Source organism: Saimiri boliviensis, chromosome 3 (genome assembly GCF_048565385.1).
Source record: "Saimiri boliviensis isolate mSaiBol1 chromosome 3, mSaiBol1.pri, whole genome shotgun sequence".
NCBI classification, from domain to species: Eukaryota; Metazoa; Chordata; class Mammalia; order Primates; family Cebidae; genus Saimiri; species Saimiri boliviensis.
In genome coordinates, this window is record NC_133451.1 from 166,678,139 (window position 1) to 166,693,079 (window position 14,941).

Consider the following 14,941-nt stretch of genomic DNA (forward strand, 5'->3'; position numbering starts at 1 on the left):
ACTCAAAACGTATAAATACATGGCCTTCATATTTAAAATATAAGACAATTTATTATGACATTAGCTAAATATAAATGACTACTTTTCAATTTCTATAATTATAAGAAACATAATTTAGAGAAGAGAAGATGTAGGCCCCCATATATATGTGGAAAAAAAGAAAAACCAACAACAACAAAAAAAACCGAACCTGTAGGCACTCAATGATTGATTGTTGAATGAATGCACCATAGTCCCTATGTATTTTATATAGCCTCTGTATATGAAACACAGCAAGCAGCATGAGACAGTGTGATGAGCATGGCTTTTGCCATCGAAGGAACTTAGATTTAAATTCTGAATCTTCCATCTTGGGCCAATCACTTGTGTTTAATTGGGCAAATCATTTATTTTCAACATGGTACTAATAAGAACTACTGCATAAAATTGCTATAAGTATTACATAGAAAAAACATTAAGAAACACATCTACCAAAGCACCTAGAATATAGTAATTATTCAATAAATACTTTGTAATAGTTAAGGTAAACAATTCCAGTTGCTGTTAATATCTAAATCCAGAATTCTCAGGCACTTAACCTTATAAAATTGATTCCTCACTCATTTCAATGTGAATATTTCTGGATGGGAAGAATTTTATGTGATCATTTAGGGAATTTCATGTAATCATTTAGGAACTAAGGCTCCTTTCTTTTTATGGCTCTGTCCTCTATGTCCTTAGATTTTTCTTTCTTTAGCCTATGGATGGAGAAAGCAGGGTGAGGTGTGAGAAGTTTTGTTGGCTTGCACCACTTCTCACATTCCATTAACTAGAACTCTGTTATAGACACAGCTGTAAGGGAGACTAGTTAATGGAATTTTGTTGTGTGCTTAGAAGAGAACATATGTTTGGTGAACATCTAGTTAGTGTCTGCTACAGTTTTATTCTCCTTCCCCTTCTATTTTTCTCTTTACAAATCCAGGGATATTTTAAATTTATTATTGTCTAATGCTTTTTCTTTTTGAAGGTCTAATTCATCTAGAATTTCTTATAGATAAAAAGTCATTTTTTGGTACCTGACTAAGTAGTGATCAAGGTTTGCATCAGAACCCTTGAAAGAGATGAGAGAGAGGGACAGGGTGGAGAGAAGGAGAGGCAGGGAACAACATGCAAGCATGTTTAGTGCTCCTAAGGATGAGGTGAAATAGGCATTCTCATTTCTTCCTAATGAAAGAATAAATCAGTCCAACCCTTCTGCAGAGAAATTGGATTTAAAATATTTATACTGCTTGACATGGTAATTCTAGTTTTTGGAAATGACCTTAGGAAATACTTTGAAATACAGATGTAAATCTATGTATAAAAATGTTCACTGTAACATTATTCATAGTAACAAATAATGGAAAACAATCTAAATGAAAACCCTAGGGAAATGGTTAAATAAAGTATAGTATGTACACATAAGGAAATGTTATACAACTGAAGAGGCATTCTGGTCTTTGATGGTTTCATCTTTTTCGTGCTGTCTTTTTCCCATCTTTGTGGATTTATCTAGCTCTGATCTCAGCGAGCTGCTTGATGAGGTTGTCTGCCTGACGAGTTGCTACTGGGTTTCCAGGAACTCCTTCAGGTTGCTAGGTAGGCTTTCTGTGTCTTTTTTGTTTACACTGGAGGTTAGGCCCATCTCTTGGGCTTACTAGGAGGCGCTGCTGGGTGGTCAAGAACACTGTCCTGTTGCTATGTAGGCTTTCTGTGTTTTTTGTTAAAACATGAAGCCTAAAGGCTGGGTGCGGTGGCTCACACCTGTAATCCCAGCACTTTGGGAGGCCGAGGTGGGTGGATCACAAGGTAAGGAGTTCGAGACCAGCCTGGCCAAAATGTTGAAACCCGGTCTCTACTAAAAATGCAAAAATTAGCTGGGCGCAGTGGCACGTGTCTGTAATCCCAGCTACTCAGGAGGCTGAGGCAGGAGAATCGCTTGAACCTGGGAGGTGGAGGTTGCAGTGAGCTGAGATTGTGCCATTGCACTCCAGCCTGGGTGACAGAGTAAGACTCTGTCTCAAAAAAGAAAAAAAAGCAACACCATGAAGCCTAGTCTTGCCTCTTTAATAGACAACAGAGAACCAAATCATGAGAAAAATCCCATTCACAATTGCTACAAGGAGAATAAAATACCTAGGAATACAACTAACAAGGGTGTGAAGGACCTCTTCAAGGAGAACTACAAACCACTGCTTAAGAAAATAAGGGAGGACACAAACAGGTGAACAAACATTCCATGCTGAGGGTTAGGAAGAATCAATATTGTGAAAATGCCCAAAGTAATTTATAGATTCAATGCCATACCCTTCAAGCTACCAATGACTTTCCTCATAGAATTGGGAAAAAACACCTTAAAATTCATATGGAACCAAAAAAGAGCCTGCACAGCCAAGACAATCCTAAGCAAAAAACAAAAACAAAAACAAAAAACAGAAAACAAAGCTGGAGGCATCATGCCACCTGATTTCAAACTATATTATAAGGTTACTGTAATCAAAACAGCATGGTACTGGTAACAAAACAGAGATATAGACCAATGGAACAGAACAGAGTCCCCAGAAAGAATGCCACACAACTACAACCGTCTGATCTTTACAAACCTGGCAAAAACAAGCAATGAGAAAAGCATTTTTTGATTTATCCATTTTTTGATTTCTGTTTTGGCCTTTTCTTCTCATATTTAACACTTCTCACAGAGGTAAACTTGGGCGAGAAAAGTCGGTAAAATTTGTATTACTACTTAAATGATTTTATAAATGATATTACATTTTTATTATTAACACTCTAGGTATTTGTAATATCTTTATTCTCATGATATCATATAATAACACGTTTACTGATTTGTCTACTGTTTCATGAGAATTGGGGCAAGACCCAGCTGGCTTGGAGGCCGTAATGGAATTTGACTTTGAAAGTCAGTTTATCAGAAATTATTATTATTATTCTTATGGCTGCTCAGCATGTGTTCTATTCTTTTTCAAAAAGTTAATGGATTTTATAACTTAGAGTGGCTTGGGGTTCACAGAGAAATTGAGCAGAATATACGGAGAATTCTTAAATACTTCCTTTTCTTCTTCCCAGTTTCCCCTATTATTAACATTTTGTATTTGCATGATACATTTGTTACAATTGATGAACCAGTATTGAAACATTATTAACTGAAGTCTAGAATTTGTATCAGGGTTTACTCTTTATGCTGTACAGTTGGGTTGTGACAAACGGATAATGTCATGTATGCACCATACAGCATCCTACAGGATAGTTTCACTACCCTAAAAGTTACCTGTGCTTCATCTGTTTATCCCTTCCCTATTCTCCCTCACTCCCCCAAATCTCTGTCAACCATGGATCTTTTTAGTGTCTGGTTTTGCCTTTTCCAGAATGTCATGTAATTGGAATCATATGGGATGCAGCCTTTTCAGACTGGCTCTGTCACTTAACATGTGTTTATGGCTTTTTTCCATGTGTTTCATGGCTTGATGGCTCATTTCTTTTCACCACTGCATAGTATTCTGTTGTATGAATGTACTACAGTTTGTTCATTTATTCACCTATTGAAGGGCATTTTTATTGCTTCCAATTTTTGATTATCCTGTTTTTTTGATGCCAATACCTACATTCTGCTTACCAGTGGTAGGCTGAAAAATGTTCCCCTAAAGGTATTAAGCTCCTAATCCCTGGAAACTGTGATTGTTCCTTGGTATAGCAAAAACCAAAAAAACAAAACAAAACAAAACAAAACCTTGCAGGTGGGACTAAATTAAAGATCTTGAGATGGCAGATTATCCTGGATTATCCTAGATGAAACTATGTCTATTCTTTTAAGAGGGAGGCCTAGCCCCTGCCTATACTTTGCTTTCAACCCGGTGAAACTGATGTTGAACTCTGGCCTCTAGAACTGTGAGAGAATACATTTTTGTTGCTTTAAGCTACCCGATTTGCAGTGATTTGTTATAGCAGCTATAGGAAACCAATACTCGGCCTCTGGCCCATTGGAATCAGTGTGGTAGATGTCACTCAAAGTACCCAGTGGAGTAGTTGGATGCCCCCTTTCCAGCCCTGCTGTTGAATAGGAATTTTGTGAGCAGGAGAAATGGTGTAAGGACACTGGAATTCATTCTTTCTAGCAGAAGAGGCTGTCAGTTCTTTCCCAGTACTATGTCAAAGCTGCCTACTTTCTATTTTTTCTGATACTGATTCTTTAATTTTGCCTAAATTCTGAGCATATCCATATCCTTATAATAATTCACTTATTACTTAATGTAGTCAGAGGAGTTTTTTTTTTTGTTTGCTTGTTTATACCCTGGGTATTCTATACAGTTACATGGAAATATTATTGTTTATTTCCTTATTTGGGTGAGTTATTGGCTAATGTTACTCTTGGTTCAACTTTCAAAATTCAAAATAAGGGTTTAGCTGTTGTCGCTGAGTTGCTTTCATAAGACAGGTGAGAAGCCCTAGAACAATTTTTCACATAAGGTTATATAAGAGCTTCTGGAATAAAAGATCTGGTAAAATGAATTTTTGTTTGTTTTCAATATAAAAAATATGTGTAGGATTTTTGTCTTTAAAAATAGCTTGTTCAATTTTTCACATAATGTATTATTATGTTGAAAATAATGTCAGTTTTAAATCTTTGAGACACTATGCTAAATAGAGTCTCTACTGTTTTCCTTTTTCTTACACCTGTTTATTGTTCCAGCAAAACAAGTTTTGTTAAAGAGAGAGTAAAGGTATAAATGTGGTATTATTTGGGACATGGCAAAAGGTCTGTTTACTTACAATATTTCTTGGCTTCTATACTTGCTGTTATATTTCCATTAATCTTATCTCTTAATGTTGTTTTAAATGAGGCATGCATTTTAGGCTGTCAAAAACTGATTTACATGATTATTCCACTGCCAGAGAGGAAGGTCTTCTGGCTACGAAACACAGGGGGGTTGTTTTAACAGAAGAAATGAGAATAGGGAAAGTTCTAGAACCTCAGAGCAGTGCACAGGAGCCATATCCAGGTGGGATGCTGTAATTAGTTCTGGGGCAACCAAGGGACCACATGAGGCAGGAGGCAAAAGGCAGCTGAAAGGAGATGGAGGGTCAGCTCTGCTTAAAAGTGGAGAGGCTGACAAGTTCCAGGGATCTGAAAACTGCTCACAAAGTTCTTCTTTACTAAAGTTGACTATTATTTTAACCTTTGTATTTGAAAATAATGTCAAACTTACAAGCTGATAGTATTTTAAGAAAGAGTACATTTTGATAAATTAGCAAAAGGCTTAGGAAGTAGCAGGTTGTGGAAGCATACACATGAGTTTCTGTTGCTTGCATGGTTCTAGCACTGTGGAGCTGGGGATAAGGCTCTGGTAGGAGGCGGTGCAGTATGGAAGATTACTTCCCATCATTCTTCTCTCTCTTTTTCCCTAGACCTCTCTGTTTCCTGTAACATGTGCTCCTTCTTTCCCTTTCTTGCCTTCCTGCCTTCCCTCATCTTTTCCACATATCTCTCTATCTTCCCTTATATTCTTTTTCCTCTGTCTCCCTTCTATGCTCAGATTCTGGTTAAAATTTGCTTAACCATGTGAGCCTCAGTTTTCTAAACTATTAAATGAGAATAAAAGTCTTCCTGTCAAAGCATTATATATGACAACCTAGTGGGATTTATCTCTTGCATGCAAGGATGTTTCAACATATGCAAACCAATGAACACGATACAGCATGTGAACAGAATGAAGGATTAAAGACCACTATCATTTCAATAGATGTGAAAAAAGCACTTGAGAAAATTCAACATTTTTTCATGATAAACTGGGACAAATTAGATACAGAAGGAACACACCTCAACACAAAAAAGGCCATATATGACAAACCCATAGCTTACATCATATTCAATGGTGAAAGGTTGAAAAATTTTCCTCTAAGACTAAGAACAAGACAAGTATGTCCACTCTCACTACTTCTATTCCCTACAGTAGTGGAAGTTCTAGCCAGAGCAATTAGGCAAGGAAAAGAAATAAGAAGCATTCAAATTAGAAAGAAGTAAACTTATCTCTGTTTGCAGATGACATGATCATATATGTAGAAAATCCTAGAGTCTCCACAAAAATTGTTAGAACTGATAAACAAATTCAGGAAACTGACAGGATGTGAAATCAACATACGAAAATCAGTAGTGTTTATATATCTGAACAAGAAACTGTTGGAAATTTAGAAGAATAATCCCCTTTACAATAGCATCAAAAAAGATGAAATACTTAGAAATAAAGTTAACAGGAGGTGAAAGACTTGTTCAGTGAAAACTATAAAACATTGATGAAATAAATTAAAGAAGACACAAATAAGTGGAAATATACGTTATGCTCACACATTGGAAGATTTAATATTTTCAAATGTGTATACCACCCAAAACAATTTATAGTTTCAATGCAATTCTTATCAAAAGCCTGATAGCAGGTTTTTTTTTTCATAGAAATAGACAAAAAAATCTTATAATACATATGGAATCACAAAGACCCTGATAGCCAAACCATCTGGAGAAAGAATAACAAAGCTAGGGGTATCACACATCCTTATTTCAATATATATTATGAAGCTACAGCAATTAAAACAGTTTTGTGATCATGAGGTCAAGTGATCGAGACTATCCTGGCCAATATGGTGAAACTCTATCAATACTAAAAATATAAAATTAGCTGGGTGTGGTGGTGCACACCTGTAGTCCCAGCTCCTTGGGAGGCTGAGGTAGGAGAATCACTTGAAACCAGGAGGAGAGGTTGCAGTGAACCAAGTGTGCCATTGCACTCCAGCCTGGGTGACAAGAAAGAGACTTCATCTCAAACAAAACAAAACAAAACAAAAAACAAAACAAACAAACAAACAAACAAAAAAACTTGTAGACCAATGGAACATTATCTACAACTTGTGGATAATCCTTCCACAAGGATACCAAGTATATACAATGGGGAAAGGTGATGAGAAAACTGGGTATTCACATGTAAAAGAATAAAGTTGGATCCTTAACATCACAACAAAAGTCAACTTAAAATGGATTAAAAACTTAAATGTAAGACAGGAAACTATAAAAGTCCTAGAAGAAAACATGGGGGAAAAGCTTCATGGTATTGATCCTGGTGATGATTTCTTAGATATCAAAAGCACAGGCAATGACAACAAAAAATAGACAATGAGACCACATCAAACTAAAATTCTTCTACATAGCAAAGGAAATAATTAACAGAGTGAAAAGATAACTTACAGAATGGGAGAAAATATTTGCAAACCATGTATCTATGGGGGGGGTTAATTTTCAAAATATATACAAAACTCAGACAACCCAGTAGCAAAAACTTAACTCAATTTAAAATGGGCAAATGACTGGAAAAGAAATTCCAACAAAGAAGACATACAAATGGCCAACAGCAATATGAAAAAATGCTCAATATGAATAATTTTCAGGGAAATGAAAATCAAAACCACAATGAGATATCACCCCACTCCTTTTAAGATATCCTTTATCAAAAACTCAAGAGCTGAGAAGTGTTGGTATGTTGAGGTATTGGATTCCTTCTACATTCTTTGGTGCAAATATAGAATGGTGCAGCCACTATGTAAACAGAGTGGAAGTTCCTTAAACAATTAAAAATGAAACCACCAAATCGTGCAAAAAGTTGGCTTCTGGGTATTTATCGAAAAGAATTGGAATTAGGGTCTTGGAGAAATATTTGCACTCCCATGTTCACTGCACCATTGGTCAAAACAGACAAAATGCAAAAGCAACCTAAATGTGCATTGATGGATGAATAATAAAAATGTGGTATATATATATACATATATGTGTGTGTGTATATATATATATATATATATATATATATATATATATGCATTAGGGTCCATCCTTTGTGTGGTTGCCCTTACAGAAAACTGATATGGAACTGAGTTACAAGGGAGAGAGGCAGACATGGGGCTACATTTTGTTGGAGAAGAGTGGAAGAGATGATGTAATTCTGGAGCTAGAATTGTCATCATAGGAACAGCCCTAATACCAGCTCACTAATTCAGCCACAAATCCACAGGGGTAGAGGCAGGGTCAAGGTAGGAATTCACCAAGAGGTCTAGTTCTGTGTTGTGGTTAATGAAATCATCATAGTCTGTTTTCTCAGCTCTCTTAACAATTCTGTGAACTATTCATATCACTTACTATTTCCTTTTGCATCAGTCAGATAAAGAAGATTCTATTGTCTGCAACTATGAATCCTGACCAAACTGGTAAGAATGTAAATTAAGGGAATGGCAGTGAAATTTTGATAGGTGGATGAAAATATAAACCAAATTGGGGGGGTTAATATTTATTATTTACATGGAATTTCTTTTTACAGGTGTAATGCCTGTATATATTCTTTTATGCTAAATCAAATTGTCAAAGAAAAATGATCCCTATTGGGTCTTTGCCTTGGCATAGAAATATGAGCTATACAGAAATGGGTGAGCTATGTTTACACAAAATCATAATGAGTTTCAGATACCACATAAATCTCCTAAATATTGGTGTGGCTCAAAGATGCTAACAAATGCAAAAGAAAAATAATAAAGTGGCTATTGGTATTTTGGAAGTGTACAAAAAGACTCACAAAATGGTTTACAGGAAATAAACTTTAGTTCTGTTTTTATTTTATACAAATAAAAATGTGATGCAAGTGCTGTAAAAGGTTATTCTCCGTAAGGTTGATGCAGTGCAAAAGTTATTGAATAAGATTTATTAAACTGTAACTGCTGGCACAATATATCACACAAAATACATAATGTTGTTTGCATGGTTCAATTCAGACTAAACAATGCTACTAGTTCTCTTCCTTGCAGATGAATGCAAACAGAATTCAGTGAGATTCAATGTTTTTAAAACCCCCTGCAATCTGAGAGATGGTTATCACCATAATAAATGATGCTTATTTGTGGTTTTGAGGTATTTTATGTAGGCAGGACTATTGAGTATACTTTATATACTAGGATTGGGTATTTCATATCAAGGTAGGTTTCTTTGTTCTACAGAAAATAAAATAAAACAATTCATTTTGTGAGCATTTTTCCTACTATCATTCAAGGTTATCTGTTGTCAAAAGGACCTTCTCTTACTAGTTATAGCAGAATATAAGTTTATTAGCATGAGTTGTATGGGTCATAGAAATCTCTGGTATGTTTGGACTACCAGGAAATTGCTCAAACCATACTCTGGTGCTGATAGACTCAGATATGGCAGTTCACTATTACCTGGCCTTGAGTATTCCCATCTGGTCTCCTCAAAATGAGTGAATGTCTGTCACATCATATTTCCCTTGTAGGAGTGAATTTTATACAGCTTTTTCATCTGTTAGTTTTGTCTTGACCAGGTGATGGGCAAGACCCTCATTCACTGTCTGAGTCCTGGCTGCTAGGGACTAGGGAAAGATATTTGCTGACCTTTACCTTGGAGAGGTGAGGCTTTTTGTGGCAACAAGTTCCCATACACTGCAAGGATGTGCACGGTTGCTATGCAGCCTCAACGTATAACAAATATCCACTCTACTATATTCTCTGATGAAGGAAGCACTGTCACAGAAAGAGGACCATAATTCCCTCTGAATTTCTGGTCTGTTTCATTTGGTCCTCTTTAACTAAATCATACCTTAAAAGCAGCTCAGGTGTGAGAAACTATTGCAAAAGTGGTAATGGCTCTTGGTGTTGTGATATCAATTGATTTTACCTTCACAGTTATGAATTTGTAAATCAAATATAGATATACGTAATACAAAATAGTCAAGACATAGAATATTTGATAAAACAGTGGAATGCAGAGGGGGAGCTTTAAAAATTCTTTCCAGATACTAACATGCTTATACATTTCACCTTTTACAAAGTCCCAAAGCAGTTAGGAAAATATAGGTTGACTTTTTCTCTTTATATAGATTTTTATTTTTTAAACAAGAGTAAGGGATTCCAAGGGAAAAGCATCAGCTAAAAAGGTCCAGTTTACATGGAATGCTCTGGGAGTGATGGAAATCCCAGAGAAGGGGAGGGTAATGCGAAGAAATGGGAATGATTAGAATTTTCTTCTTTCAGTAAAATAGGTTCACGGAGAGGTAGTGTTAGTTTTCTTCAGGTTCTAAGTGGAGAGAAAAAAATAAAAAGACAGTGGGAGGGGACCTAGTTGCAGACAACAGAAACCACAGCCTGGGTGCGGTGGCTCAAGCCTGTAATCCCAGCACTTTGGGAGGCTGAGGCAGGTGGATCACGAGGTTGAGAGATCGAGACCATCCTGGTCAACATGGTGAAACCCCCGTCTCTACTAAAAATACAAAAAATTAGCTGGGCATGGTGGTGCGTGCCTGTAATCCCAGCTACTCAGGAGGCTGAGGCAGGAGAATTGCCTGAACCCAGGAGGCAGAGGTTGCGGTGAGCCAAGATAGGGCCATTGCACTCCAGCCTGGGTAACAGGAGGGAAACTCCGTCTCAAAAAAAAAAAAAAAAAACAAAAAACAAAAAAAAACAACAAAAACAACAACAACAAACAAAAAGACAAAACAAAACAGAAACCACATCTGGATAGCTTGGGAGGAAAGATATTTGTTGGAAAAATGTTTAGTAGTTTATGAATCAAGTTTAGGAAATAGTCAAGAGCCAAGCAAGTTGGTGTAGCTGAGAATATGACCAGATCCATGTCTCAGGAAAGTCTGGTGGAATGTCACTGGTGTTGCTACTGGACACTTGCCACCATTTCCATGGACACTCAATTTTGCAATCCTCTTATGAATAACTGATTATGCCTGTGTCTTAACATCATCCCTTCAGGATTCCAAATCTCGTGTGGAAGTTCCTAATGGGAGAGTTGGGACCACATGCTATACCAATAGCTTCCAGGGACATTTTTGGCTTTCATGGTGAAAGGGGAGACTCTATCATCCATCAGGATCTTCAAAGAAAGATTCCTTCTCCCAGATAAGAAGGATGATTGAATACCATGTATTTAAAAGTAGTAGCATCAGCCTCGACAAATATCTGCCACTTGGGAGTCAGCAGCCCTCAACTTGTGAGAAAAATGTCATGTATTTAGGCTGCTCAGTCTTCATGGGTTCAGGTTGGCTTGAAGTGGAAAAGGGACATCTATATTGAAGCCTACCTGAGAGGCATCCTGTCCAGATCAATGTGGGTGACCAAAGGGCTTGGATGAGTCAGCTGGAATCACAGTTGCTGCACAGGTGACTGGGAGAAGTGTGAGGAGGTTTAGTAGAGGAAGAGCAGCCAAGAGTGATGAAGGTAGCTATGGGATCCTGAAGCATTGTCTCTCCTGCAATGAGCTACAGAATATCTCCGTGATCCCCTCAGCCATTAGCAGCATTGCAGCTGGTGAACGGAAAGGGAGAAAGAGGGCGCAGGCATTCTGGAGTGATTATGGTTATGGGTTTTACCACAATTATTGAATTATGTCAACCCATTCAATTATCCTTGACAGGGCGAGTGGTCAGGCATGTTACCCAGATAGCTTTATTTATTCATTTTTCTTGAACAAAATGGCTCTATAATTTTTATAAAAGTGAAATATGCCATCATTAAGAATTCAAACAATATGGAAAAACCTGTGTCGAAAGTAAACTATTGCCCTCTGAAAAAAATAATTAATGCTTGGTGAATAATTTGTGAATATTACTTAGACATCTCTTTATCCATATATATTGCTAAAACAATAGCTATACAACTAGAAATAATTTTAGAAAAATGCTCAATATGTATTTTAAAAATAAAAATATATATTTTTAATGAAACCCAAGAAATAATATTTGCAAGAGCTGCTAAACTTCAGATATATCTTTCTTCACTCATAAAAATTTGGGGGATAAATTTTAAAATTGATGTGTCATGCCATACAGTAAAGTTTAATACAATTTTACAAATAAATATGTTTTTTATTGACAATAGACATTATAATAAAGGTTGGTGCATATTTATAAACAAATATACCCATATAACTACAATCCAGATCAAAATTTAGAATATCTCCAGCCTCCCAGTCAGTATTGTGCTCCCACAGGTAACCCATCATTCTGACTTCTAGCACCAAAAATTTGTTTTGCTTGTTTTTGAACTTCAAATAAATGAAATTGTACAGTACACATTTTTTTGTGTTAGTCTTCTTTTGCATGCCATTAGTGTCTCTGAGACCCATTCACACTGTTGAATGTAGAAATAATTTAGTCTTTTTCATTACTCTACACATTCTATTGCATAACATGCTATAATTAATTTATTCATCCTACTGCTGATAGACATTGGGGTTGTTTCTAGTTTTTGCCTCTTACAGATAAAGCTGCTTCGAACATTATTTTATGTCGTTTGATACACATAAACACTCATTTTGTTGGGCATATACCTAAGAGTGGAATGGCTGGATTTTAAGGCCTACATATGTCCATCTTTAACAGATACTACCAAAGTGTTTTCCAAAGTCGCTGGACTGCTGTACATTTCCATTAGCAGAGTGAGTTTTGGTTGTTCCACAACTTTACCAACATTTGGTAATTTAAAGAAGGCATCCTGATAATTTGTAATGTTATGACATTTTGGCTTCATTTCTATAACCAAAGTTGTTGGACACCTTTTCATATGCTTATTTGTTATTTGGATGCCATATTTTTAAAGTGTCTTTTGAAACCTTTTGCCCAGTTTAAGAAAATTGTTGTTTTCTTTATTTCTTTTTTGAGATTTATGTATTCTGAATATAAGTTCTTTGACAGAGTTGAATTCAAATGTCCTTTTCATATAACCTTTTGAAATATCACCTTCATACAATTTTGAAGAAACCTGATATTTTTCTAACCCATTTACAGTTAAAAAAGATAGAGCTAACAGGGTAAAATGATTTGTCTAGGGTGCTAAAGTAGGTTACAAATAAAAGCCAGGATTATTTGGTCTCAAAATTTTTGAAAATTTTAATACTTTGCTTTTCCTAAACAACTAAAAGTAAATAATCAAAATACGAAGTTTTCACAATAAAAGCTAGCCTTAAGTTTACAGATCTATTTCTTTTAATACATTAGTTTGGATCTTAAGGGTCTCATCAAACTTATTTTTAATGCTCTTACAGTGAAAGCAGAGAGATCTTATGTTTTCTTAAGGAATAAAAATATAACCCAAGAAATAGTTCTTAAATCTCATTTACTTAATAAGCTGCATGAAGCAAAGGTTTTCTTAAATAAGGAAATTTGCTTCAAGCAGTGACTGTGTAGTTTGTGGTTTTCTTTTATAATACTTCATATATATATACTTACATATATATATATATATATATATATATATATATATATATATATATAAACATAAACTTCAAAGGGATAACTTGCAGAAACTAGCTTCTGGCTCATCATGTGCTCTAGTAGATCATTGCAACAGAATGTTATTAGGTACCTTGCCCCCCCAACAATAAGAATGACTGACGCCCATTCTCTCTGTTAATTGGGGATTTACAAATGTGTGCAACTGGATCTTTAGTAGAACTTGTCAGGAAATGAAGATTTAAAAAACCCACAAAAATACTTGTTAGTAAAGATTAACTCACATGCAAACACCCAATTCAGAGTGGGCCAAATCTGAACTGTCCGCTCCATCTTGAATTTGCAGCCAGAGGAATTGAAGGAATTGCAGCAGCTTTAAACAGCTAATGTCTGAGGGAAGAATCTATCCACATATCACAAATCTGCTGGTCCAGGTCTAAGTATGGCTCTGGTCATTCTTGCATCTGAAGTATGATCACAAGCCTGTCTTATGAGTGAATAGACCATGGGAGCCCATGTGTTGATGGCTGCTGGTTTTATTGATGCTTGGGGGTCTTTGCTCTTGCAAAACCATCTGAACAGGGTCCTACATTTCACTCTGGAAGTTTATCAGTTGCCCAGGCAGAAGCATAGATGTGCTGCTCTGCAGCAAAAAATATAGGGCTGAGTTGACCCCGAGCATCAGCATTCAGTGTGACTACTGGTGCTGCTTCTTCCTTCTTGGTGCCCAGTTGAAGACTGACTTATTCACTATTGACATCCAAAGATGAGGTAAGCTTCTTACAGATTGCTTTTAAAACAAGTCAGCGACACTCACAGATTTAATAGTTATTCCTGGGATCCAATCTCACAGTTTCAAGGTTGGATATTGCTTTAAAAAGCTTTTCAAAGAACATTGTTTCAAAAGGCAATAGAGTAAAATTTTAAATCAAAAGTATACAGCATACATTTAAAAAACAAATCCAGCATCCCAAAGTTTATGGGAATGACTAATTCTGTTTTGGACAAAATTTCTGGAGATAGCATTCTCAGAAATTTTTAAAAATGCAATATCTCAAATAATTTAGAAAGAAAAAAAGATAATATGCTCTGGAAACTGTTAGATGACTTGAAAATAGTTCAAGTGATGATAAAGATGGTGCTATTGACATTGTATGTGAAGAGCCTAAATAAATGGTTTCATCCAATGAAAAGGCAGAAAAATAAGCAGCGTTTAAAAATTATAATGTTATTTTTCATTTATGTAATTTTATATAATATGTAATTTAAAATATTTATGTAAAATGAATAAAATTCATGCTCATGAAGTTTTTAAACTATTTCATCTATATCCCTAAAAAGCTAACTTATCAAGGTAACCAAAACCTTTTTATTTGGGAGTTCTTCTCATAGAAAAAAATGGAGATCATTTTATATTTGGCATCATCTTCTACTTCAACGTATTTGCTTCTTTTGTGCCTTTTGTGTTTTCTGGAGCCCAGACAGGGAAGAGCATTCTACCAGTGACAGTGCTTATAATTGTCCCCTGTCAAGCCTTGTGCCGGCCAAGAAGGGCATGCATTGTCTTTGAATTGAAAACAATAATAAAACCAACCAAAATGAGGTCCTGCTTTCATGATTACCATATGCTG